The sequence below is a fragment of the Xyrauchen texanus genome, chromosome 37 (genome assembly GCF_025860055.1).
Source record: "Xyrauchen texanus isolate HMW12.3.18 chromosome 37, RBS_HiC_50CHRs, whole genome shotgun sequence".
NCBI lineage: Eukaryota > Metazoa > Chordata > Actinopteri > Cypriniformes > Catostomidae > Xyrauchen > Xyrauchen texanus.
In genome coordinates this window covers 13,474,933-13,500,146 of record NC_068312.1, presented here as the reverse complement: position 1 = coordinate 13,500,146, position 25,214 = coordinate 13,474,933, and the positions used below count along the sequence as shown (strand labels likewise).

At 38.2% G+C, this 25,214-nt stretch overlaps 2 long non-coding RNA genes across 2 annotated transcripts; one reads left to right on the top strand and one right to left on the bottom strand.

The window, feature by feature from the left end:
- Positions 1-8,708: 8,708 nt before the first annotated feature.
- On the bottom strand, positions 8,709-10,746 carry LOC127630410 (uncharacterized). Its single transcript, XR_007968867.1, has 3 exons — positions 10,658-10,746; positions 9,505-9,616; positions 8,709-8,985 (listed from the first exon to the last, which is right to left on the bottom strand). It is a non-coding gene; the product is annotated as an uncharacterized LOC127630410 (long non-coding RNA).
- Positions 10,747-21,344: 10,598 nt separating this feature from the next.
- On the top strand, positions 21,345-21,913 carry LOC127630366 (uncharacterized). The gene is made up of 3 exons (XR_007968848.1): positions 21,345-21,434; positions 21,547-21,652; positions 21,835-21,913. It is a non-coding gene; the product is annotated as an uncharacterized LOC127630366 (long non-coding RNA).
- The last annotated feature ends 3,301 nt before the right edge of the window (positions 21,914-25,214 follow it).

The following is a 25,214-nucleotide window of genomic DNA, read 5'->3' as shown; positions in this document are numbered from 1 at the left end:
GCACTGGACCCAGACAATGAAAAACACCTAATCTGTCTACACTATGTCATGGTGCCTAGACTGAATATGGACCTTGACCTGTTCAGACAGGTGTGTATGGGGTCAGAATTGTTGCAATATTCTAAATAAATAGATTAAGATCCACAAATAAATTTAAAGAGTTTCACAAAAATTAAATCATATTCACAAATAAATAAAATGAGATTTATTAGGCCCATTAAATTGGTACAGAAAAAGATGTTTGGATTTCGTTTAGAATTAGACCATTAGACTATCTATCAAGCCAAGCCACAGTATTTTATGAGCCTTTGAAAATGCCGTAGAAGCGAGGAACAACGCGAGAGGGCTTTACTGATCATGATGCTCGGGATCTGTGATAAATTTGTGTATAATCCTGAGTTTATATTTTCATCGAAATCAGTGAATCAAGATAATGAAGCCTTAAACTACAATAGTCTTTTGGAAACAGGGTGTTTTAACCACACAAACAACAGCTCAGCTCAGTTTGAACAAAGTGTCCATAGATTTCAGCTCCTTTTAGGGGTACAAAAGGAATCTGTTCCCACCCTGAGTGTAAGCCTACGGAAGCGTATTGCATTCACTTGAAGAAAAAATCTACTCTGTTTTTCGGAATTAACGAGTTAATTATCTCAGAATTATGAGATATATATTTCTTGAAAAACATTTTTTTCACTCTGTTTTTATGAATTAATATCTCATAATTCTGAGATAATTAACTCGTTAATTCATAAAAACAGAGTGAAAAAATGTTTTTCAAGAAATATGAGTTACTCATAATTTGAGAAGTCATTAATTCAGAAAAACAGCAAAAAAATTTCATGGAAAAAAAGTTATCTCGTAATTCTGAGATAATTAACTCTATAAATATTAATAAATATCTTCCTTTGCTTTGAACTTTGAGCATTGTAACTTTGCAGATGTTGTTTATGCTCAAACAGCAACATTTCACACTAACTAAAGTTAGAAAAGTGAAATCACAATCAACCACCCCTTTAACAAACTGAAACCATCACACTTAAAAAAAAAAAAAAAAAAAGTAACTTTATTGTTTTTTTTTTTTTTATATCTTATGATACAGATAATTCTGGTCCTTGATATTGATTGGCTGATCTGTGATCGAAGCCATTGAGCCATCAGTCACACCTGTGACAATTACATCAGCATACTGTGCCACTGTGTTGCTTGGCAACCATTCTAAATGCTGCTGAAGATCTAAATTACATAGAAGAATTATTAGTTATTAATAAATTACAGTTTGTTTGCTTTGTGTTTATTTTATGGAAACTTGCATTTTATTTTGGAACTGCTAAGGGGTTTAGGTACTCTGCACTACGGTGTGCCTGAGAACATCCTTTAGCTTTAAAATATCTGTAAATGACAGCAGCATATATATATATATATATATATATATATATATATATGATTTGGTTCCTTTTTAACAGTAGTTATTCCAAACTAAACTCCATCCTTCCCTCCCCTTATTTTATTTGGTTGTTGTAACAGATGGATTTCACTAACTTTGGAGTGGACTGGGATGGTCCTGTTCCTGCAATGGATTGTGGTGTTGTTGCAGTTCCTGAGGCCCCCGCATCCCTTCAGGAGGTTGTACTGGAAGAAGTCACCCACCACATCCATCCCCTAATGTCAAGTCAATGTTTTGGCTTAGATCTATACTTCGAGGCACTAAGATTGAGTGAAATGGTCACTATTTATGGGCCCAAGCTGTGTAGGTGAGCATTATGCAAATGCAATAAGTTGTGATGTGTGAACCTCACGAAAATAGATTTGAAGTCCAAAGACTTTTTTGAGCGGTTCAGAGTCGACTTTGAATAAACTATTTATGAAGCACTTTTAGCTTTACAACTTTGCATACTGTGTTCATTCACATACAGCTACGTTACACACTGCATGAATGGTATTTTTCAAAAATCCATAATAGGGGCACTTTATTTGATAATTACAAATTAAATAGAAAAATATTTTGTTTCTCAATACGAATTCATGTAAGGACTGCTGCTGGCAGCTGCTCTAACTCAAAATGGAGACAAGTTCTCTTTATTTTGGGCTATTTGCTCTGTGTAAACCATCCCCCAAAGTTTAACTTGCAGACACGAGTTAAATGAATGTTTAAACTCAAGTACTCATTATGTATTACTTTTTAAGTTAATTTCCATAAATATAACTTCATGGGGCATTCATGTTGAATGGTTTTATCAGATAATTATGTTTTAAAATAATAGACAAAAACACAAACCATACAGTTAACAAATGTGATATTTACAAAAACATAATGGTGTATGTAACTTTTAAATGTGTTTTACCTATTTTGATACCAATGTGAATCAAATGGAAGTGTCACTTTTCAGATTATTCTATTTTAAGGATAATTTATAAAATCCACAAAAGCTTTACAGATGTCTATTTTAAAGTGGCTTTTTAATGCTTGTTTTGCATATAAAATTTCTTGAATATCTAAATGCCACCTCTGATGCAGATTGTTTTCTCTGCAGTGGGAAAAATATTTTTGTTGATAGTCAATTTGGTTGGTAAAAGCCATAGTGACTTAATGTATATCATTTGACATGAAAGATGACAGTTGGGGTGAAATTGCCTTTTATAAACGTAAAAAAAATGCAATGGGAATCATTTTAGGTTGATTCTGATCTTAATTACCATCTTTCTCTTTTTGTCTCTGTTGTGAAGCTTTCTGAAATTGTATCATTGGCCAAAGAGGCCCAGGTTGATGTCAAGTTCCAGCTGCCCATCTAATAGAACAGACCTACAAGCCACCTCACTAATCAAACCATCTTATATGATCTAAATCTAAGCCCACCATCTGAGCTAGTCTTGTCTCAGACCCTCCAATAGAGTTCTACACAATTCAGTGTCCTGCTCAAGCTTCTGTAGACTGTCGTTTCTGTCTCTTGGTTGTTCTCTGTGCATTTTGTTTCATCAGTGCTTTCAGATTGTAAAAGCACACGTGTTTCTGCATGGTGCCACTTTCATTTCATCAGATCAACCTCAACCAGTGCAGAGCCCCATCAAATCAGTCCACTAACATACTGTTAAGGTTTTTTTTGTTCCATTGGTTTAGATCGGCTCATTGTTACTACTGCTTTTTGTTTTGTCAATGTTATTGTTTGCTTGATATCATAAGTGGAGGATGTTTTTATGTGGGACTGTATTTATACTGTTGAAATGTATATGGAGAGATGATTCTGTTGATATATAATGTCTCTGAAACACTGGTACTATTGCCACATATATATATATATAAATGACGTTTACAACATACATGTAACACTTTACAATTCAGTTATTGCACCACCACAGTATTTGCAAAGGGTATGATTTTATTATAATATTAGGCCAATGTACATGACTCTCTGCGTAAGGAGAGTGAGTCGCTTGCTGAGGAACATGAGTCGCCCGCTGTGTTAGGAAAGTGAGTCGCCCGCTGTGTGAGGAGAGTGAGTCGCTTGCTGAGGAACATGAGTCGCCCGCTGTGTGAGGAGAGTGAGTCGCACGCTGAGGAGAATGGGTCGCCCGCTGTGTGAGGAGAGTGAGTCGCTTGCTGAGGAACATGAGTCACCCGCTGTGTGAGGAGAGTGAGTCGCCCGCTGTGTGAGGAGAATGGGTCGCCCGCTGTGTGAGGAGAGTGAGTCGCTAGCTGAGGAACATGAGTCGCCCGCTGTGTGAGGAGAATGGGTCGCCCTCTGTGTGAGGAGAATGGGTCGCCCGCTGTGTGAGGAGAGTGAGTCGCCCGCTGTGTGAGGAGAGTGAGTCGCTCGCTGAGGAGAATGGGTCGCCCGCTGTGTGAGGAGGGTACGTATACAGATCCACCGCTGGCCTATCAGTGGGAAAGTCAGTAGCTAGTGGCTATAGTATAGTGACTTCCTACGACAAATCATTAGTCCTATTTTTGGACCTTCCGGCCCGCCATAGAAATGCACTATAACAGTGAGAATCTGCCATTTGTGTGTTTATGTGTGTTGTTTTGTATTATAATGATTTAATATCAGCAAATTGACTTACAAAACTTTTATTTCCTTTATTTCAAGGCTACTCAAATATAGTGATACGTTAAAATCTACCTTAAATAATTAAGGTATCATTAAAACCTTTAAACAACAACTTTAAAAAAAAAAATTGGCTTAGCAGAGGCTGTCTCTTGATATTGTACCTTAACCTTTAAAAGAAACGGTACATATATGTACCTTTTAATGCTTGGGAACATACATGTACCCTTTTGACCCTCAAAAAGGTACATATATGTATCTTGAGGTCCAATAATAAGCCCTATGGGGTACGTTAGTGTAGATTGTACCTTGGGGGACAGAAATGGACTCCTACTGTACCCCTATTTCTGACAGTGTACCTGCTTCGAGTATTGAGCATAATAGAGCCTGTCCTTATTTCATAAACTCAAATAAAGTAATATCAGGGATTTATAGTCTTGTACTCTGTCAAACATAGTGTCGTAAACTGTTTTTCTTTTGCATTTGTACCTTTATTAGTTTATATTTCTGTAAAATACTTTAATCTAGTTGAAAGTTCAATGTAAAATCATATCAACATTGACTAGAAACGTATCTCTGTGAACAGGACTTTTATCAGGGCGGAATAACTCGAACAGGTCAACTAAAGTCAGCCTATGGCAGGAGTTTATAAAATGTTTGATGCCAAGGAGAATCACCTGAAGTACCCCTCCTAAAATATAAATGTCACTTTATATTTTGTGTTTAAAGACCGAAATAAGTCTCGGGGTATAAACGGACGTAACAAAGATAAAATGTTTAAAGAGCATTAGTCGGAGCCCTGCCACAGCACCACAAGCAAACAAATTACTGTCAAGGTCTTTATTTACAGTTAAAGAAATAAGGACAAGGTATTGTAAATAAACAAGAAATGGGAAACAATGGCTTCAGGAGAGGGCAAGGCCAAAATAACATACAAATCTAACTGAAGTAGTAAACCTCTTATTTATTTTTCTTGTCTTTGTAGCTTAATAACACAATAATACTCTAGCTCCGGAGTACAACAAAAATGGCACCCACCTCCCTACAGCTTCCAAATAAACATCAAATAATACATGTTAGATACTCACAACAATCAAATAAAGATATTGATACAATTCCAAATGTAGAAAGTTAAGCAGTTATCATGTTCAACAACTAGATTGCAAACTGATATAACAAGCTGGGGAGTGCAAAGACACTGCTCTTGTGGGAATGTTTCTCTCCCTCTGGCAGTTTCTTCTCTGCTTTTATGCTACCTCTGTCTGGGCTGGTAAGCAGGCACAGCTGAATACAATCAGATTGAGTAGAAGGAGCCAAAGGGAAAACAGAGGAAGAAACGATAGATATGGTAAGTTATAGTAAGGCGGAAGTTAAAAGCATAATCAAAGAAGAAATGAGAAAGAAGTGGCAAGTGGAGTGGGATATAGAAACAAAAGCAAGAATGTACTACAGTATCCAGAAGAGGGTAGGAGGTATGAGAGAAAATAGTAGGAATAAAAGGGAAGAGGACATTATTTCAAGAATGAGATTTGGGCATACTGGATTGAATAGTACGCTTAAATTAATAGGGAAGCATGAAACTGGGATGTGTGAGGTCTGTAATATTAACGAAACAGTAGAACATGTAATTATTAATTGTCATAAGTATAAGGAGGAAAGGATGAGGCTGAAAGACTGGTTTAGAAAAGAAAAAATTAGATTTGAAATGAAGGAACTATTACAAATGAATTCAGGGCATGTGGGTATAGAGCGATATTTGTGTTTTTGAGTAATACGGGGCTTAGTAGAAGGATATGAGTTTAGTTTCCTTAGAAAATTGTATTTATTAATAATGAAAATGTATGAATATTAATAATGTTATTAGATATTTATGAAGTTATTTATTGGTTTTATTATGGATGTATGTAGTTATTTATATATTTATTTTAAGGGTAGTGGGGATCCACACTCCATATCAGAAGGTGGCGGTAATGCGCACTTAAAAGTTGTTTGCCAACCGCCATTAAAAGAAAGAAAGAAAGAAGAAGAAGAAGAAGAAGAAGAAGAAACACAGGAAAAAGCACACAAAAACACATCTTAATTTTCATTTGTCCTTTTGATCAATACTTACTTGAATGTTGCTTCGAGAGCCCTCCCGACTCCCCCGTCTGCTCGCGCCGGAGACTTCATGAGCATCGCGAGCGCATGCGCACTCTCAAGCATTTACACCCACCCGTCCGGCGATTTTTCAGCCATGGCACAGGTGTTGTGCCTAATTCCGACTGCCCGGCTAAAGTCTACCCCCCTCAGCGTGCACGCGCACAGTACCGCTGTGCTTCCACTAGATGGCAGTAAAATGTGAGAATTTCGTCTTCCCCCAAGCCATCCGAAAGATCAGTTTGGATGATAAGTTATAAATTTTCCAGTAGATGGCAGCACAGACTCTGAAATTTAATTCAAAGGATTTCAAACGTCATTGCCCTACGTCCTTTTGATCCTTATGGAAATAGTGTTTCTACACAACAAGTCGATTCTAGGTCTCTTTTGTCTGCTATTTGGACGTTAAATCACTAGCCTACTGGTAGAAAGTTCTGTAATTGGCTCTTGGTGGAAATAAATAATATAGACTATTTTTATTTCTACTGCACCTTTCAGATTTTAAGCACATTTTTTTTAACAAATGAATAAGAGAAATCTACATAAATTAATAACATAAACAACATAAACATACAAGAATATCATATATAGATATAGATATACACACTGTGTACTGACACAAGCAACACTGTTTGTCTCATAACATATTCTATTTACTTAAAAAGTTTTTCTTCTTGGTTGTTTTTAAAATGTTTTAGCATACAGTAAGTGCACACACAAATCCCATGTCAGCCCAAATAATAATGCAATTTCTTTATATTATTTGAGCAGGCAAGACATAGAAACACAACAAAAGGAAAAAAGAGCATTTAACATGCACAATTAGAAAACAAACATGACAAAAAAATTAATATCTTTTTAAAAATCATAAAGAAATTAAACCCACCTAGATCCTACCTCCCTCATTATTCTGCATGGATGACCAAATAGTCATACAAATAGGTACAGTGCATTGACACAAGAGAAACTCTATGTCTCAGAACACTTTTGATTCCATTGACCTAAACACCTATATTATTCAGGGGGTATTATCTAGGCAGCACTATTGTTTACATCTCTGCCTAGATTCTACCTCCCTCATTATTCTGCATGGATGCTCAAAAGTCATACAAATAGGTACAGTGCATTGGCACAAGAGGCACTTTATGTCTCATAACACTTTTGATTCTATTGACTTAAACACCTATATAATTCAGGGGGTATTATCTAGGCAGCACTATTGTATACACCTCTGCCTAGATTCTACCTCCCTCATTATTCTGCATAGATGCTCAAAAAGTCATACAAATAGGTACAGTGCATTGACACAAGAGGCACTTTATGTCTCATAACACTATTGATTCCATTGACTTAAACTCCTATATTATTCAGGGGGTATTATCTAGGCAGCAATACTGTTTACACCTCTGCCTAGATTCTACCTCCCTCATTATTCTGCATGGATGCTCAAAAAGTCATACAAATAGGTAAAATGCATTGACACAAGAGGCACTTTATGTCTCATAACACTTTTGATTCTATTGACTTAAACACCTATATAATTCAGGGGTATTATTTAGGCAGGGCAATTTTACACCTCTGCCTAGAATCTACCTCCCTCATTATTCTGCATGGATGCTCAAAAAGTCAAACAAATAGGTAAATGCATTGACACAAGAGGCACTTTATGTCTCATAACACTTTTGATTCTATTGACTTAAACACCTATATAATACAGGGGGGTATTATTTAGGCAGGGCAATTTTACACCTCTGCCTAAATTCTACCTCCCTCATTATTCTGCATGGATGCTCAAAAAGTCATACAAATAGGTAAAATGCATTGACACAAGAGGCACTTTATGTCTCATAACACTTTTGATTCTATTGACTTAAACACCTATATAATTCAGGGGGTATTATTTAGGCAGGGCAATTTTACACCTCTGCCTAGATTCTACCTCCCTCATTATTCTGCATGGATGCTCAAAAGTCAAACAAATAGGTAAATGCATTGACACAAGAGGCACTTTATGTCTCATAACACTTTTGATTCTATTGACTTAAACACCTATATAATACAGGGGGTATTATTTAGGCAGGGCAATTTTACACCTCTGCCTAGATTCTACCTCCCTCATTATTCTGCATGGATGCTCAAAAGTCATACTAATAGGTAAAATGCATTGACACAAGAGGCACTTTATGTCTCATAACACTTTTGATTCTATTGACTTAAACACCTATACTATTCAGGGGGTATTATCTAGGCAGCACTATTGTTTACACCTCTGCCTGGATTCTACCTCCCTCATTATTCTGCATGGATGCTCAAAAAGTCAAACAAATAGGTAAAATGCATTGACACAAGAGGCACTTTATGTCTCATAACACTTTTGATTCTATTGACTTAAACACCTATATAATTCAGGGGGTATTATTTAGGCAGGGCAATTTTACACCTCTGCCTAGATTCTACCTCCCTCATTATTCTGCATGGATGCTCAAAAAGTCATACAAATAGGTAAAATGCATTGACACAAGAGGCACTCTATGTCTCATAACACTATTGATTCCATTGACTTAAACACCTATATTATTCAGGGGGGTATTATCTAGGCAGCACTATTGTATACACCTCTGCCTAGATTCTACCTCCCTCATTATTCTGCATGGATGCTCAAAAAGTCATACAAATAGGTAAAATGCATTGACACAAGAGGCACTCTATGTCTCATAACACTATTGATTCCATTGACTTAAACACCTATATTATTCAGGGGGGTATTATCTAGGCAGCACTATTGTATACACCTCTGCCTAGATTCTACCTCCCTCATTATTCTGCATAGATGCTCAAAAAGTCATACAAATAGGTACAGTGCATTGACACAAGAGGCACTTTGTCTCATAACACTTTTGATTCCATTGACTTAAACTCCTATATTATTCAGGGGGGTGTTATCTAGGCAGCAATACTGTTTACACCTCTGCCTAGATTCTACCTCCCTCATTATTCTGCATGGATGCTCAAAAAGTCATACAAATAGGTAAAATGCATTGACACAAGAGGCACTTTATGTCTCATAACACTTTTGATTCTATTGACTTAAACACCTATATAATTCAGGGGGGTATTATTTAGGCAGGGCAATTTTTACACCTCTGCCTAGATTCTACCTCCCTCATTATTCTGCATGGATGCTCAAAAGTCAAACAAATAGGTAAATGCATTGACACAAGAGGCACTTTATGTCTCATAACACTTTTGATTCTATTGACTTAAACACCTATATAATACAGGGGTATTATTTAGGCAGGGCAATTTTACACCTCTGCCTAGATTCTACCTCCCTCATTATTCTGCATGGATGCTCAAAAAGTCATACAAATAGGTAAAATGCATTGACACAAGAGGCACTTTATGTCTCATAACACTTTTGATTCTATTGACTTAAACACCTATACTATTCAGGGGGTATTATCTAGGCAGCACTATTGTTTACACCTCTGCCTGGATTCTACCTCCCTCATTATTCTGCATGGATGCTCAAAAAGTCAAACAAATAGGTAAAATGCATTGACACAAGAGGCACTTTATGTCTCATAACACTTTTGATTCTATTGACTTAAACACCTATATAATTCAGGGGTATTATTTAGGCAGGGCAATTTTTACACCTCTGCCTAGATTCTACCTCCCTCATTATTCTGCATGGATGCTCAAAAAGTCATACAAATAGGTAAAATGCATTGACACAAGAGGCACTCTATGTCTCATAACACTATTGATTCCATTGACTTAAACACCTGTATTATTCAGGGGGTATTATCTAGGCAGCACTATTGTATACACCTCTGCCTAGATTCTACCTCCCTCATTATTCTGCATGGATGCTCAAAAGTCATACAAATAGGTAAAATGCATTGACACAAGAGGCACTTTATGTCTCATAACACTTTTGATTCTATTGACTTAAACACCTATATAATTCAGGGGGTATTATTTAGGCAGGGCAATTTTACACCTCTGCCTGGATTCTACCTCCCTCATTATTCTGCATGGATGCTCAAAAGTCAAACAAATAGGTAAATGCATTGACACAAGAGGCACTTTATGTCTCATAACACTTTTGATTCTATTGACTTAAACACCTATATAATACAGGGGGTATTATTTAGGCAGGGCAATTTTACACCTCTGCCTAGATTCTACCTCCCTCATTATTCTGCATGGATGCTCAAAAGTCATACAAATAGGTAAAATGCATTGACACAAGAGGCACTCTATGTCTCATAACACTATTGATTCCATTGACTTAAACACCTATATTATTCAGGGGGGTATTATCTAGGCAGCACTATTGTATACACCTCTGCCTAGATTCTACCTCCCTCATTATTCTGCATGGATGCTCAAAAAGTCATACAAATAGGTACAGTGCATTGACACAAGAGGCACTTTATGTCTCATAACACTTTTGATTATATTGACTTAAACACCTATATAATACAGGGGGGTATTATTTAGGCAGGGCAATTTTTACACCTCTGCCTAGATTCTACCTCCCTCATTATTCTGCATGGATGCTCAAAAAGTCATACAAATAGGTAAAATGCATTGACACAAGAGGCACTTTTTGTCTCATAACACTTTTGATTCTATTGACTTAAAAACCTATATTATTCAGGGGGGTATTATCTAGGCAGCACTATTGTTTACATCTCTGCCTAGATTCTACCTCCCTCATTATTCTGCATGGATGCTCAAAAAGTCAAACAAATAGGTAAATGCATTGACACAAGAGGCACTTTATGTCTCATAACACTTTTGATTCTATTGACTTAAACACCTATACTATTCAGGGGGGTATTATCTAGGCAGCACTATTGTTTACATCTCTGCCTAGATTCTACCTCCCTCATTATTCTGCATGGATGCTCAAAAAGTCATACAAATAGGTAAAATGCATTGACACAAGAGGCACTCTATGTCTCATAACACTATTGATTCCATTGACTTAAACTCCTATATTATTCAGGGGGGTATTGTCTAGGCAGCAATACTGTTTACACCTCTGCCTAGATTCTACCTCCCTCATTATTCTGCATGGATGCTCAAAAAGTCAAACAAATAGGTAAAATGCATTGACACAAGAGGCACTTTATGTCTCATAACACTTTTGATTCTATTGACTTAAACACCTATATAAATCAGGGGGGTATTATTTAGGCAGGGCAATTTTTACACCTCTGCCTAGATTCTACCTCCCTCATTATTCTGCATGGATGCTCAAAAAGTCATACAAATAGGTAAAATGCATTGACACAAGAGGCACTTTTTGTCTCATAACACTTTTGATTCTATTGACTTAAAAACCTATATTATTCAGGGGGGTATTATCTAGGCAGCAATACTGTTTACACCTCTGCCTAGATTCTACCTCCCTCATTATTCTGCATGGATGCTCAAAAAGTCATACAAATAGGTAAAATTTATTGACACAAGAGGCACTTTATGTCTCATAACACTTTTGATTCTATTGACTTAAACACCTATATTATTCAGGGGGGTATTATCTAGGCAGCACTATTGTATACACCTCTGCCTAGATTCTACCTCCCTCATTATTCTGCATAGATGCTCAAAAAGTCATACAAATAGGTACAGTGCATTGACACAAGAAGCACTGTATGTCCCATAACAAATGTGATTCTATTGACTTAAACACCTACATTATTCAGGGGGAATTATCTAGGCAGGAACATTTAATAATTAGAAGGGTATTTTTGATATAAAGGGATTTATGATGACATTTCTATTGTCCCCATAATTTAAATTGCTTAAACATACTAAATTATGTTTGATTGAAAATGTCAAAAATGCAGAAAGTTTCTTGTGAGGGTTATGGTATAGAATCTAGAGTTTGTACAGTATAAAAATCATTAAGTCAATGGAAATTCCACATAATGATAGGTAGACTAACGTTTGTTTGTTTGTTTGTTTGTTTGTTTGTGTGTGTGTGTGTGTGTGTGTGTGTGTGTGTGTGTGTGTGTGTGTGTGTGCTTGTGTGTGTGTGTGTTTATATGCATTTTATGTGCGTACACTGTTCATGAAAACCTACATGTTAATTGAATTTTATAATTTAATCTCTATATTTATTTTTTATCATCCCTCTAATAATTTAAACTCATGTATGAGCTTTTATTATACACCGTTTAGTTACGTTTAAAATTACTAGCCTTTTTAGCTGAGATTTTTAAATTTGATGTTTATTTTGTCCCTTGGGCCCACCACCCATTGGAGGAACCGCAGGAGTCGGGTGCGCTGCCATATGGGCAGCAGTGAAGGCCGTGGGCCTCGACGGACCAGACCCGGGCAGCAAAGGCTTGCTCTGGGGACGTGGAATGTCACCTCACTGGGGGGGAAGGAGCCGGAACTAGTGAGGGAGGTGGAGCGTTACCAGTTGGATCTGGTGGGGCTTACATCGACGCACAGTTTTGGCTCTGGATCCGCACTCCTGGATAGGGGATGGACTCTATTCTTCTCTGGAGTTTCCCAGGGTGTGAGGCGACGGGCGGTGTGGGGATACTCACGAGTCCCCGGCTGACGCCACTACGTTGGAGTTTACCCGGTGGACCAGAGGGTCGCCTCCCTACGCCTCACGGGTTGTGGGGAAAACTCTGACTGTTGTCTGTGCATATGCACCGAACAGCAGTTCAGAGTATTCGGCCTTCTTGGAGACCCTGAATGGAGTCCTGAATAGGGCCCCAGTAGGGGACTCCATAGTGATGCTGGGTGACTTCAACGCACACGTGGGAAATGACAGGGACACCTGAAAGGCGTGATTGGGAGGAACGGCCTCCCTGATCTGAACTCAAGTGGATGTTTGTTATTAGATTTCTGTGCTAGTCATGGATTATCTATAACAAACACCATGTTCGAACATAAGGATGCTCATAAGTGTACGTGGTACCAGAGCACCCTAGGCCGAAGGTCGATGATCGATTTTGTAATCGTGTCGTCGGATCTGAGGCCATATGTTTGGACACTCGGGTAAAGAGAGGGGCAGAGCTGTCAACCGATCACCATCTGGTGGTGAGTTGGGTCAGGGGTGGGGAAAGACTCTGGACAGACCTGGGAAGCCCAAGCGAGTAGTGCTGGGTGAACTGGGAACGTTTGGAGGAGGTCCCTGTCCGTGAGATCTTCAACTCACACCTCCGGCGGAGCTTTTCAGGCATCCCCTGCGAGGTTGGGGACATTGAACCGAGTGGGCAATGTTCAAAGCTTCCATTGCCGAGCCGCGGTGGAGAGCTGCGGCCTCAAGGTTTTAGGTGCCGCAAGGGGTGGTAACCCTCGAACACCGTGGTGGACACTGGTGGTCAGGAAGCCGTCCGACTGAAGAAAGAGGCCTTCCGGATTTGTTGTCCCGGAGGTCTCCGGAGGCAGTTGCAAGGTACCGACAGGCCCGAAGGGCTGCGGCCTCGGCCGTGAGGGAGGCAAAGCAGTGGGTGTGGGAAAAGTTCGGAGAAGCCATGGAGAAGGACTTTCGGTCCGCACCAAAGTGCTTCTGGAAAACCGTCCGCCACCTTAGGAGGGGAAACGGGAACCATTCAAGCTGTATACAGCAAAGATGGGACGCTGTTGACCTCAACCGAGGAGGTTATTGGGCAGTGGAAGGAACACTTTGAAGAACTCCTAAATCCCAACACGCCCTCTATGGTAGAGGCAGAGCCGGAGGATGATGGGGATCAGATTCTATTTCCCTGGGGGAGGTCACTGAGGTAGTCAAACAACTCCGCGAGTGGCAAAGCCCGAGGATTGATGAGATCCGACCAGAAATGCTGAAAGCTCTGGATGTGGAGGGGTGTCATGGATGACACGCCTCTTCAACATTAGCGTGGAAATCTGGGACAGTACCTAAGGAGTGGCAGAACGGGGTGGTGGTTCCCTCTTCAAAAGGGGGATCAGAGAGTGTGTGCCAACTACAGGGGTATCACACTTCTCAGCCTCCCTGGTAAAGTTTACTCCAAGGTGCTGGAGAGGAGGGTTCGGCCGACTGTCGAACCTCAGATTGAAGAGGAACAATGCGGTTTTGGTCCTGGCCGTGGAACGCACGGACCAGATCTTTACTCTCGCAAGGATCCTGGAGGGGCCTGGGAGTATGCCCATCCGGTCTACATGTGTTTTGTGGATCTGGAGAAGGCGATGACCGGGTCCCCCGGAGAGACTGTGGGAGGTGCTGCTGGAGTACGGGGTGGGGGTCCTTCTTAGGGCGATCCAATCCCTGTACGTCCAAAGCGAGGGCTGTGTCCGGGTCCTCGGCACAAAGTCGAGTTCATTCCATGTGGGGTTGGTCTCCGCCAAGGCTGCGCTTTGTCACCAATCCTGTTTGTGATATTCATGGACAGGATATCGAGGCGTAGTCGGGTGGGGAAGGTGTCGTGATTCGGTGGGCTGGGGATCTCATCGCTGCTTTTTGCAGATGATGTTGTCTTCATGTCATCATCGGTCCGTGACCTTCAGCTCTCACTGGATCGCTGGCAGTCGAGTGTGAAGCAGCTGGGATGAGGATTAGCACCTCTAAATCTGAGGCCATGGTTCTCAGCAGGAAACCGATGGAGTGCGTACTCCAGGTAGGGAATGAGGTTTTGCCCCAAGTGAAGGAGTTCAAGTACCTCGGGGTCTTGTTCACGAGTGAGGGGACAATGGAGCGGGAGGTTGGCCGGAGAATCGGGGCAGCAGGGGCGGTATTGCACTCGCTCTATCGCGACCGTTAGTCACGAAAAGAGAGCTGAGCCGAAGGCAAAGCTCTCGATCTACCGGTCAATTTTTGTTCCTACCCTCACCTATGGTCATGAAGGTTGGGTCATGACCGAAAGAACTAGGTCAGCGAGTACAAGCGGCCGAAATGGGCTTCCTCAGAAGGGTGGCGGGCTTCTCCCTTAGAGATAGGGTGAGGAGCTCAGTAATCCGTGAGGAGCTCGGAGTAGAGCCGCTGCTCCTTTGCGTTGAAAGGAGTCAGTTGAGGTGGTTTGGGCATCTGGTAAGGATGCCCCTGGCCGCCTCCCTAGGGAGGTGTTTCAGGCACGCCCAGCTGGGAGGAGGCCTCGGGAAGACCCAGGACTAGGTGGAGAGATTACATCTCCACACTGGCCTGGGAACGCTCGGGTCGCCCAGTCAGAGCTGGTTAATGTGGCTCGGATAGGGAAGTTTGGGGCCCCTGCTGGAGCAGCTGCCCCGCGACCCGACTTCGGATAAGCGGTTGAAGATGGATGGATGGATGGATGTTTATTTTGTATTTTAATTAAGATATTAAATTATTACTCTTCATTGTGAAATTATATCACTACATAAATGTATTATGTAGAGATAAACAATAAATAAGAAAATACATTGGTAGTGATATAATATTTGATACTATTAACGTGTGTTCAATCTTTTTATTTTGTCCAATAATAGCTACATTAAAGTAATTCTCATAATTATGTATTGGATGATGATTCTGCATACTACACTTTTATTTCAATAACACTTGAAAGGCAAATAATGTCATTTTATTTTTCAACAACTAGCCTACAGCAAAACAATTGCTTAATCTGCAGAATTGGAAGCCTCATGTTTTGTCCATGTGCCGATGAAGTAGAAAATCGGCCAATCAGGACTCGTTTTAGGGTGCGAATAGCCGTGTGCAGAAGAGGGGTGCTGAGTGGCAAAAAAAAGATAATCTTGTAGCAGAGCACAAGTATTGTCCATGCCCCGATCATGCAGGAGATCGGCCAATCAGTACTCGGCATCAGGTGCGATGACGTGTGCAAAAGAGGAGGTGCTATTCGGTACACTGAAGAATCCCATGAAGGTAATCATACAGTTGAATAATTAGGCTAATATCTTTAAGAATGACAAATTGTGAACGAAATTCCAGAAATGTACTTCAGATGTAACATATTTCGTTTTAGAAACAAGTGTTTTTCTCTCTCTTTTAATCGCAGGTTAATGTTCATGTGTAGAACGAGAAGAAATCGAATACCCCTCGAAATTGTCACTTTTTGAGGTAAAAAAGTTTGAGGTAAATATTTTTCAATTGTCACTTATTTATATTCAAATATGTTCCTAATCAAACTGATGAGGGTTTCTTCAAACACATAATTGAATAAAGCTAAAGTTATTTGGTAAAAATACATTTAATGAAACATTTGTGCATGTACAGGTAGGCATTTTGTAAACGGTGTGTTTGAAGGTTATTAAATGTTAAGTAATCTGTCTTATCAAAAACTTTGTCAACCAACACTAATCATACGTTTTCTGCACATGATATTAGTCCACTATTATTTGTAAATCTTATATCTAAATAATAATTATACCAATAACTTTTAACTAAAATTTCTTTCTCTGGTTTGTTATATTCACCTTAATAGATTTTAACATTTAAATACCCTGACAGAATCACTGTAGAGCAAGAAACTGAGCATTTATTTAGATGTTACATTTCTGTAAAATTAAATAGAAAATAACAAAGAATTAAATCTGTTCCAACCAACCTCAATCTCTCTTACTCAGTCAATTTTAATTTTTTTGTCTATAGAATATGGATCCCGCATCATACCGTGGTATTGTGACCTACAAAACAGGTGGTGGTTACCCTCAGGGATTGTCCAAGGATCAAAAGTCAAATTTTCGAAAAAAGTTGCTCTTTATGGCATTGAAGGTGAGTAAACTTAATCAAACAACTCTGTTAAAACTGTATTATTATTTTCTAAACTATTTACAGAATAACAATATAGCAACATATTGGGATAACATTTTTATTAAAGGCTACATTAGTCTTTCATGAAGGCCTACTATTTTAATATAATCAATAAATTTACCAGGTTTATTCAAAGGACCTGATGGAGATGTTAAGTTTACCATCGCACTACTGCAAAATTTAGCATGATTATTTATAAAATTTATTGTGGTACTAATTCTACATTGTACAGTACAATCAAACATATTTAACAATTTAGGGAATCTAGTTTCATGACTCTTGGGGGAAAAAAACATTATTTTTTACTTACAAAAACAGGATAAAAAGAAAAGAGTATTACATAAACTTTTAACATTATATAGCATAAAGTTACACTTTAAGATTATTTTTATTCATAAAAATTAGTTTATAGGTAAATATTGAATTGCACAGATTCAATATTTTGTCATTAGAAATTAAGTTATAATTGCATTTGGTCATAAAATTAGCCACTTTTTCTTAAACATAGCTAAATATTATATGTAGATGTCTGGAATCAGCACTGCCCTCTCCCACTTTGTTCATAAATATGACCTGCCAAACAGAGTATACTGAGTAGTGTTGTATTGGAGTAAAGTGGTAACACAGCGAACAGTGCCCAACTCATGCAAGTTTAAACCGTTATTATCAGTTTAATATGTGAAAAAAGGAATTTCAAAAAACAAAAATGTATGTAAAATAAGTGACCATAATAAAGGCTTCTTCTTCACATACTACTACTAATAATAATATTTCATTTATTACACTTATCTTGCAGATGGAGAGCTCTACTATACTAGATATAAAGGCACTTCACGTAAACTCAAAGTGAAGGTTGTTTGTGGTGCAGAGGATGCAAACAATCTTTTTTTGGAGTTCCATGCAAGCAACATTGGTGCACATTGTGGACAGAAAAAACCAAAGATGCCATATCAAAAAGATTTTACTGGCCAGGGATGTCAATAGATCTTGACAAATGGGTAAATACACTATTAATTCGTTTTATAAAAATTAATAACATTTTTATTCTATCTTGTAAATGTAAACTGTTCTCCTTTTTATTCAGGTGGCTGAATGTGTGTCATGTCAGACTGCCAAAGCATCAATTAAAGAAGAAGTACAATTTACACCTATACATGTAAACTGTCTCTCTCTGTTTCTTTCTTTCTGTCTGCACCACCAGCAATTGCCATTCATAATGCTCTAATAAATGATATATACATTTCATATTCCTTTCAAGGTTACACAGCCCTTTGAACTTTTGGGTATGGATCTGATTGGGAAACTCTCACTCACAGACAGTGGCCATCAGTACATATGTGTAATGATTGATTACTTGACCAAATGGCCACAGGCATATCCACTTCAATCTAAGTCGGCAGAGGAGGTCACAAACTGCATTATTAAGTTTTTTATCAGTTTGAGGCACCAAAACGATGTACTCACAGATCAAGGGAGGGAGTTTGTTAATCAGGTAAGATGAACTTGTACACTGCTCTACAATAACAGCATATAAAAGTGGTAAATGCAACTACAAATTGTTTTTATTTTTAAATAATTGTACCAGAATTAATCATACTATTTTGTTTGTAATGACAGATCAACAAAAATGTGTCCAGAATTCTCGGAATCAAAAGGAGTTTGTGTTCACCTTATCATCCGCATGAACAAATGGTCTTGTTGAAAGAATGAATGGGACAATACAGAGGTACTGTACTGTAATAATACATCCGATTTTATACATCGGTACTTTGCTGTATTTGTCATTTGAACCAAAATGAAACTAATGTTATATTTACACTATGGATGTAAAATAATTGTAATGTATTAAAAATGTTATAGGGCTCTCTGTAAATTAGTTTCAAAAAACCAAAGCAATGGGATAAACATCTTGATGCTGTAATGTTCGGACTGAGGACCAAAAACAGATGACCACAAAGTTTTCCCCTTTTATATGATGTTTGGTCGTGAGGCACGATACCCATCTGAGGTCCCTGAATATTATAAGGTGGGCATGTGTTGTTTTTGTTGTTTTGTTTCTTTGTCTTGCATTCAGTGTGAAATTATCTACATGAACTTGAAATGCAGATATTTAAAATTAGAAATCAAGTAAATAAATGTACTATTTTCAGATCGACAACACTGTTGAAGCTGTCATGGGGATTGAAGAAATGACTGAGAGTGTCCTAAAACTTGATGAAGTTATTCAAACTGCCCTGACCCACACTGCTCAGGTCCAGAAACAAATGAACAAAAAGACAAAAAATCACAAAAAATTAAATTCTCTGTGGGTGACAGGGTGTGGAGGTTGAATGTTCGAAGCCAGCAGAGAAAAGGAGGAAAACTGGATCCAGATTTTCTAGGCCCTTACACCGTTAAAACTATAGAAGGGAAGAGTGCTGATCTGGCAGATGAGAGAGGGTCATTTTTAAAAAATAAATATTGACCACATGAGGCTGTATATTGAGGAGACTCCACGCATTCCTCACAAGATTGTCTCTGGGATGTCCACAGCAACACCTGCATCACAAAACATCTCTGCTGCATCACCTGCAAATGTGTTATCACCCACCACCTCAGCATCATCAGTGCCATCACCCACCACAGCAGCATTATCCATGCCATCACCCACCACCACAGCATCATCAGTGCCGTCACCCACCACAGCAGCATCATCAATGCCATCACCCAGCACCACAGCATTATCAGTGCCATCACCCACCACCACAGCATCATCAGTGCCATCACCCACCACCTCAGCATCATCAGTGCCATTACCCACCACCACAGCATTATCAGTGCCATCACCCACCACCACAGCATTATCAGTGCCATCACCCACCATCACAGCATCATCAGTGCCAACACCCACCACCACAGCATTATCAGTGCCATCACCCACCACCACAGCATCATCAGTGCCATCACCCACCACCTCAGCATCATCAGTGCCATCACCCACCACCACAGCATTATCAGTGCCATCACCCACCACCACACCATTATCAGTGCCATCACCCACCACCACAGCATTATCAGTGCCATCACACACCACCACAGCATCATCAGTGCCATCACCCACCACCTCAGCATCATCAGTGCCATCACCCACCACCACAGCATTATCAGTGCCATCACCCACCACCACACCATTATCAGTGCCATCACCCACCACCACAGCATTATCAGTGCCATCACACACCACCACAGCATCATCAGTGCCATCACCCACCATCACAGCATCATCAGTGCCAACACCCACCACCACAGCATTATCAGTGCCATCACCCACCACCACAGCATCATCAGTGCCATCACCCTCCACCACAGCATTATCAGTGCCATCACCCACCACCTCTGACATGGCTGCAATATCTTTCACCACTGCTGCATCTGTGTCATCCCCTACCAACTCTGTAGCATCTGCAACACCTGTACATTCAGTTGCAACCTTGCCATCACCCACCATCTCTGCCACAGCACAATCACCTATAACCTTAGCAAAATCTGTGCCTTCTCACTTCAGCTTAAAAGCAGTTGTGGTATCAACCACCACCACCACAGCAACAGCAGTACAGGACAACCTCAACAGCAGTACCTCAGCAACAGGATTAACAGTTGTTAACCAATGTAAGTTAGAAATCTTATTTGGTCACATATGCTGACTGATAGTGCTTTAAAATGTTTATTTTTGACATCCATCATTACAGGTATCCAAGAGGCTTGGTCAGGAAAAAATGTCTATGTGTTGCTGTCCAGAATTGGACCATACAAAATCTTCTTTGCAGACATTAATAAAACTGCTCCAAATAATGAGCTTGAAAGTGAGGTAAAAGTTTTTTAAATGTCAGTGATTTAAATCATAGACAAGGATCATCATAGTATCAAATGTTGGCTTTAACTGTAAATCTCTCATTGTCTTTCTTAAGGTCATAAATGCATACATGTCTCTTCTTGTAAAGAGATTCAATACACATTCAGAAGTACAAGCATTCCAAATTGACACATTTGAAATGACAAAAATCTGGAATGGAAAAAGATCAAAACTAAAGGTTAGTTTATTCAGGTTAATGTATGTTGCAATTTTGAAATGTAGTACAGAAATGTTATAATACTCTTTCTGAATTTCAGGTTGATCCCACAATGTACAAATATCTCATTGGCGTTGTGAATGACCATCACCACTGGACAGTTGTGGTAAAAACAAAACATTTGTCTTTACATGTAAATAAGACACTTGCAAGATTTCATATTATAATACAGATATTGAATTATTAATAAGATTATATAACCTTTTATAGTTTTTCTAAAACCATGTGATGTACATTGAATTTACTTTGAATGAATATAATTTTTTTCTTTAACATAATATAAGTGTAACAAAGTATCCTTATCTCCTACATTTTTTTTTTCTACATTTAAAAGATTATGCTGCCATCCCAAAGGAGGGCTTTGTTCCTTGATCCCATGGGAGAAATTTCTTCCAATCTAAAAAGGTGTCAGGATGTAACAAGGTATCAGAAGTTGTTAGACTACAAAATGTGCTTTTAATGTGCTCAATTGATTTAAAATAAATAAATAAGTTGTGTTTCAATGACAGAATAATGATGATTATTATTTGTTAAGGGCTTTTTTGCAACACAAAGGATGCCATGTGTCAAGGTGGTCTTGCCGAACGCTGCCTCACCCAAAGCAAAAAGATGGCACATCATGTGGTGTCTTTGCTTTGAAAGTAAGTGATGTAAAATATATTTTTTATGCTATCCTACTAAACTGACAATGTCCTCAAGCATGATCTTGGAAAACACAATGAAGACGATTTATGGAAAATATGGTTGATATGTAACATATGTTTGATTTCTCTATATTATAAAATATATTTATTGCTTATTTTATTGCTTTGCTCTTTTTCAGTTTGCAGAATGTGTACTCAGAGAGGAGCCAATTGTTTTTCTTAATACAGCAGAGGGAGTGGAAGAATTGAGGAAAGCAATAGCTGTCACTCTTCTACAAAACAGTGGTATGTTTAAAGTAATGCATTTACATAATATTTGTTATAACACTTTGATTTTCAAGTCTGCATAGGATTCTTTAGAAAACATAACTTGCAAATTGTAATTTTAAAAGGATGCAAAATTTAAATTCAACATTTTTTTTAGATGACCTGAGCCAGCTGTGCCATGCCTGTGGAGAAGAAAGTGGAGATTATAACTGGGTAAGTAGTTACAAACTCTTCAGTGTTTATCTTTAGGTCTCAATCACTGAAGGTCTGGTGGTCCCTTATTTTTGATGGGATTATATTTTATTATTAACAGTATTATTGTTATTATTAGGGTTTATTAATTAATTTTTATTTTCATAGTTTTGGGTGCTTAGCATGCTTAAAGAATTAAGAAATTTGGAACACATATCTAGTTAACACATTGGGGGTGGGGGGCTTTTCAGTGCCACTTTTTAACTAAAGTAGTGGGGTCAGTTTCACTTACTTTGTACATAGATTGTTCTCATCAAGCTGGACAACATTCAACAGGATTCATGTGACTGGCAACACATTTCGGCAACATTATGCCAATACATTGTAGATGCTAAATTGTGAACAGATATTTGATATATTGAAAAGTGTTACGATGGCAAGGCAAAATACCTTAATAGCTTAGAATATATATATATATATATATATATATATATATATATATATATATATATATATATTCTAAGCTATTAAGGTATTTTGCCTTGCCATCACAACACTTTTCAATATATCAAATATATATATATATATATAAGCATCCCAGGGTGATACCACAATAAGTTGTTTGAGAAAATGTCAAGAGTACATTTCTGCAAATTCTAGGCAAAGGGTGGCCACTTTGAAGATGCTAAAATATAACACCACTTTTATTTTGTTTGGATTTTGTTTAGTCACAACATAATTCCCATAGTTCTATTTATGTTATTCCATAGTTTTGATGACTTACTATTATTCTAAAATGTGAAAAATTATAGTAAGTGTTTCAAAACTTAAAAAGAACCCATGGTGCTTGGGACCATCACAGCTGTATTTCAGTATTGTTCACTCATTTCATCTAGAGCAATTTTACCAACTCTGTCCTTTTTATTGCTGAAAGATAATAAGTTCTTGCTTAATTTTAGATTGCCTGTGACTCATGCAACCGTTGGTACCACCAATCATGCGTCGAGGGAAATCAAATGTGAATTTTCTGTGTCCTGCCTGTTAAAATTCTGATGACATGAAGAACACATACAAAGAGGCTTGTGTAAATTACATTAAAAAAATACTTTTTTTTGGTTGTTTCTTGTTAATTTAATTCCCTTGTTTTTTATGTAAAATAAACATATCTATTTATTTAATAAGTTACATTGTACATTGTTCAAACACTGGCTGCTAATTGTAAATTAGGATATTTATACATATTTTGTTTCTTCTGATGTTTATTTAATTGGAATGCTTGGGTAGAAAATACCCTCTACAGGGCCATTGGCTAAATTTGTTTGTTTGTATTTCTCTCTCTCTCTGTCACTTTTCCTCTAACTCTCGTGCCATGCTCACTCTACTTCCTTTACAACCCTATTCTCTCTCTCAATATATTTATCTGTGAAATTTGTTTATTATTTATTTGTATATTGTTAATATTTATTATGTTATTTCCTTCAAACACTGAATGCTATTGTTAATAAAATAATTCTACGTGTTGATAAGTATTCTGTTTCTCCTGAAAGTGGGATAATGTTAAATATTTGGGCATAAAATAAGTGTTTAAGTTAATAGAATCCAGTGTGTTATGAGACATAAAGTGCTTCTTGTGTCAATGCACTGTACCTATTTGTATGACTTTTTGAGCATCCATGCAGAATAATGAGGGAGGTAGAATCTAGGCAGAGGTGTAAACAATAGTGCTGCCTAGATAATACCCCCCTGAATAATATAGGAGTTTAAGTCAATGGAATCAATAGTGTTATGAGACATAAAGTGCCTCTTGTGTCAATGCATTTTACCTATTTGTATGACTTTTGAGCATCCATGCAGAATAATGAGGGAGGTAGAATCTAGGCAGAGGTGTAACAATAGTGCTGCCTAGATAATACCCCCTGAATAGTATAGGTGTTTAAGTCAATAGAATCAAAAGTGTTATGAGACATAGAGTGCCTCTTGTGTCAATGCATTTTACCTATTTGTATGACTTTTGAGCATCCATGCAGAATAATGAGGGAGGTAGAATCTAGGCAGAGGTGTAAACAGTATTGCTGCCTAGATAATACCCCCTGAATAATATAGGAGTTTAAGTCAATGGAATCAATAGTGTTATGAGACATAAAGTGCCTCTTGTGTCAATGCACTGTACCTATTTGTATGACTTTTGAGCGCCTATGCAGAATAATGAGGGAGGTAGAATCTAGGCAGAGGTGTATACAATAGTGCTGCCTAGATAATACCCCCCTGAATTATATAGGTGTTTAAGTCAATAGAATCAAAAGTGTTATGAGACATAAAGTGCCTCTTGTGTCAATGCACTGTACCTATTTGTATGACTTTTGAGCATCCATGCAGAATAATGAGGGAGGTAGAATCTAGGCAGAGATGTAAACAATAGTGCTGCCTAGATAATACCCCCCTGAATAATATAGGTGTTTAAGTCAATGGAATCAATAGTGTTATGAGACATAGAGTGCCTCTTGTGTCAATGCATTTTACCTATTTGTATGACTTTTGAGCATCCATGCAGAATAATGAGGGAGGTAGAATCTAGGCAGAGGTGTAGAAATTGCCCTGCCTAAATAATACCCCCTGAATTATATAGGTGTTTAAGTCAATAGAATCAAAAGTGTTATGAGACATAAAGTGCCTCTTGTGTCAATGCATTTTACCTATTTGTATGACTTTTGAGCATCCATGCAGAATAATGAGGGAGGTAGAATCTAGGCAGAGGTGTAAACAGTATTGCTGCCTAGATAACACCCCCTGAATAATATAGGAGTTTAAGTCAATGGAATCAATAGTGTTATGAGACAAAGTGCCTCTTGTGTCAATGCACTGTACCTATTTGTATGACTTTTTGAGCATCTATGCAGAATAATGAGGGAGGTAGAATCTAGGCAGAGGTGTATACAATAGTGCTGCCTAGATAATACCCCCTGAATAATATAGGTGTTTAAGTCAATGGAATCAATAATGTTATGAGACATAGAGTGCCTCTTGTGTCAATGCATTTTACCTATTTGTATGACTTTTGAGCATCCATGCAGAATAATGAGGGAGGTAGAATCTAGGCAGA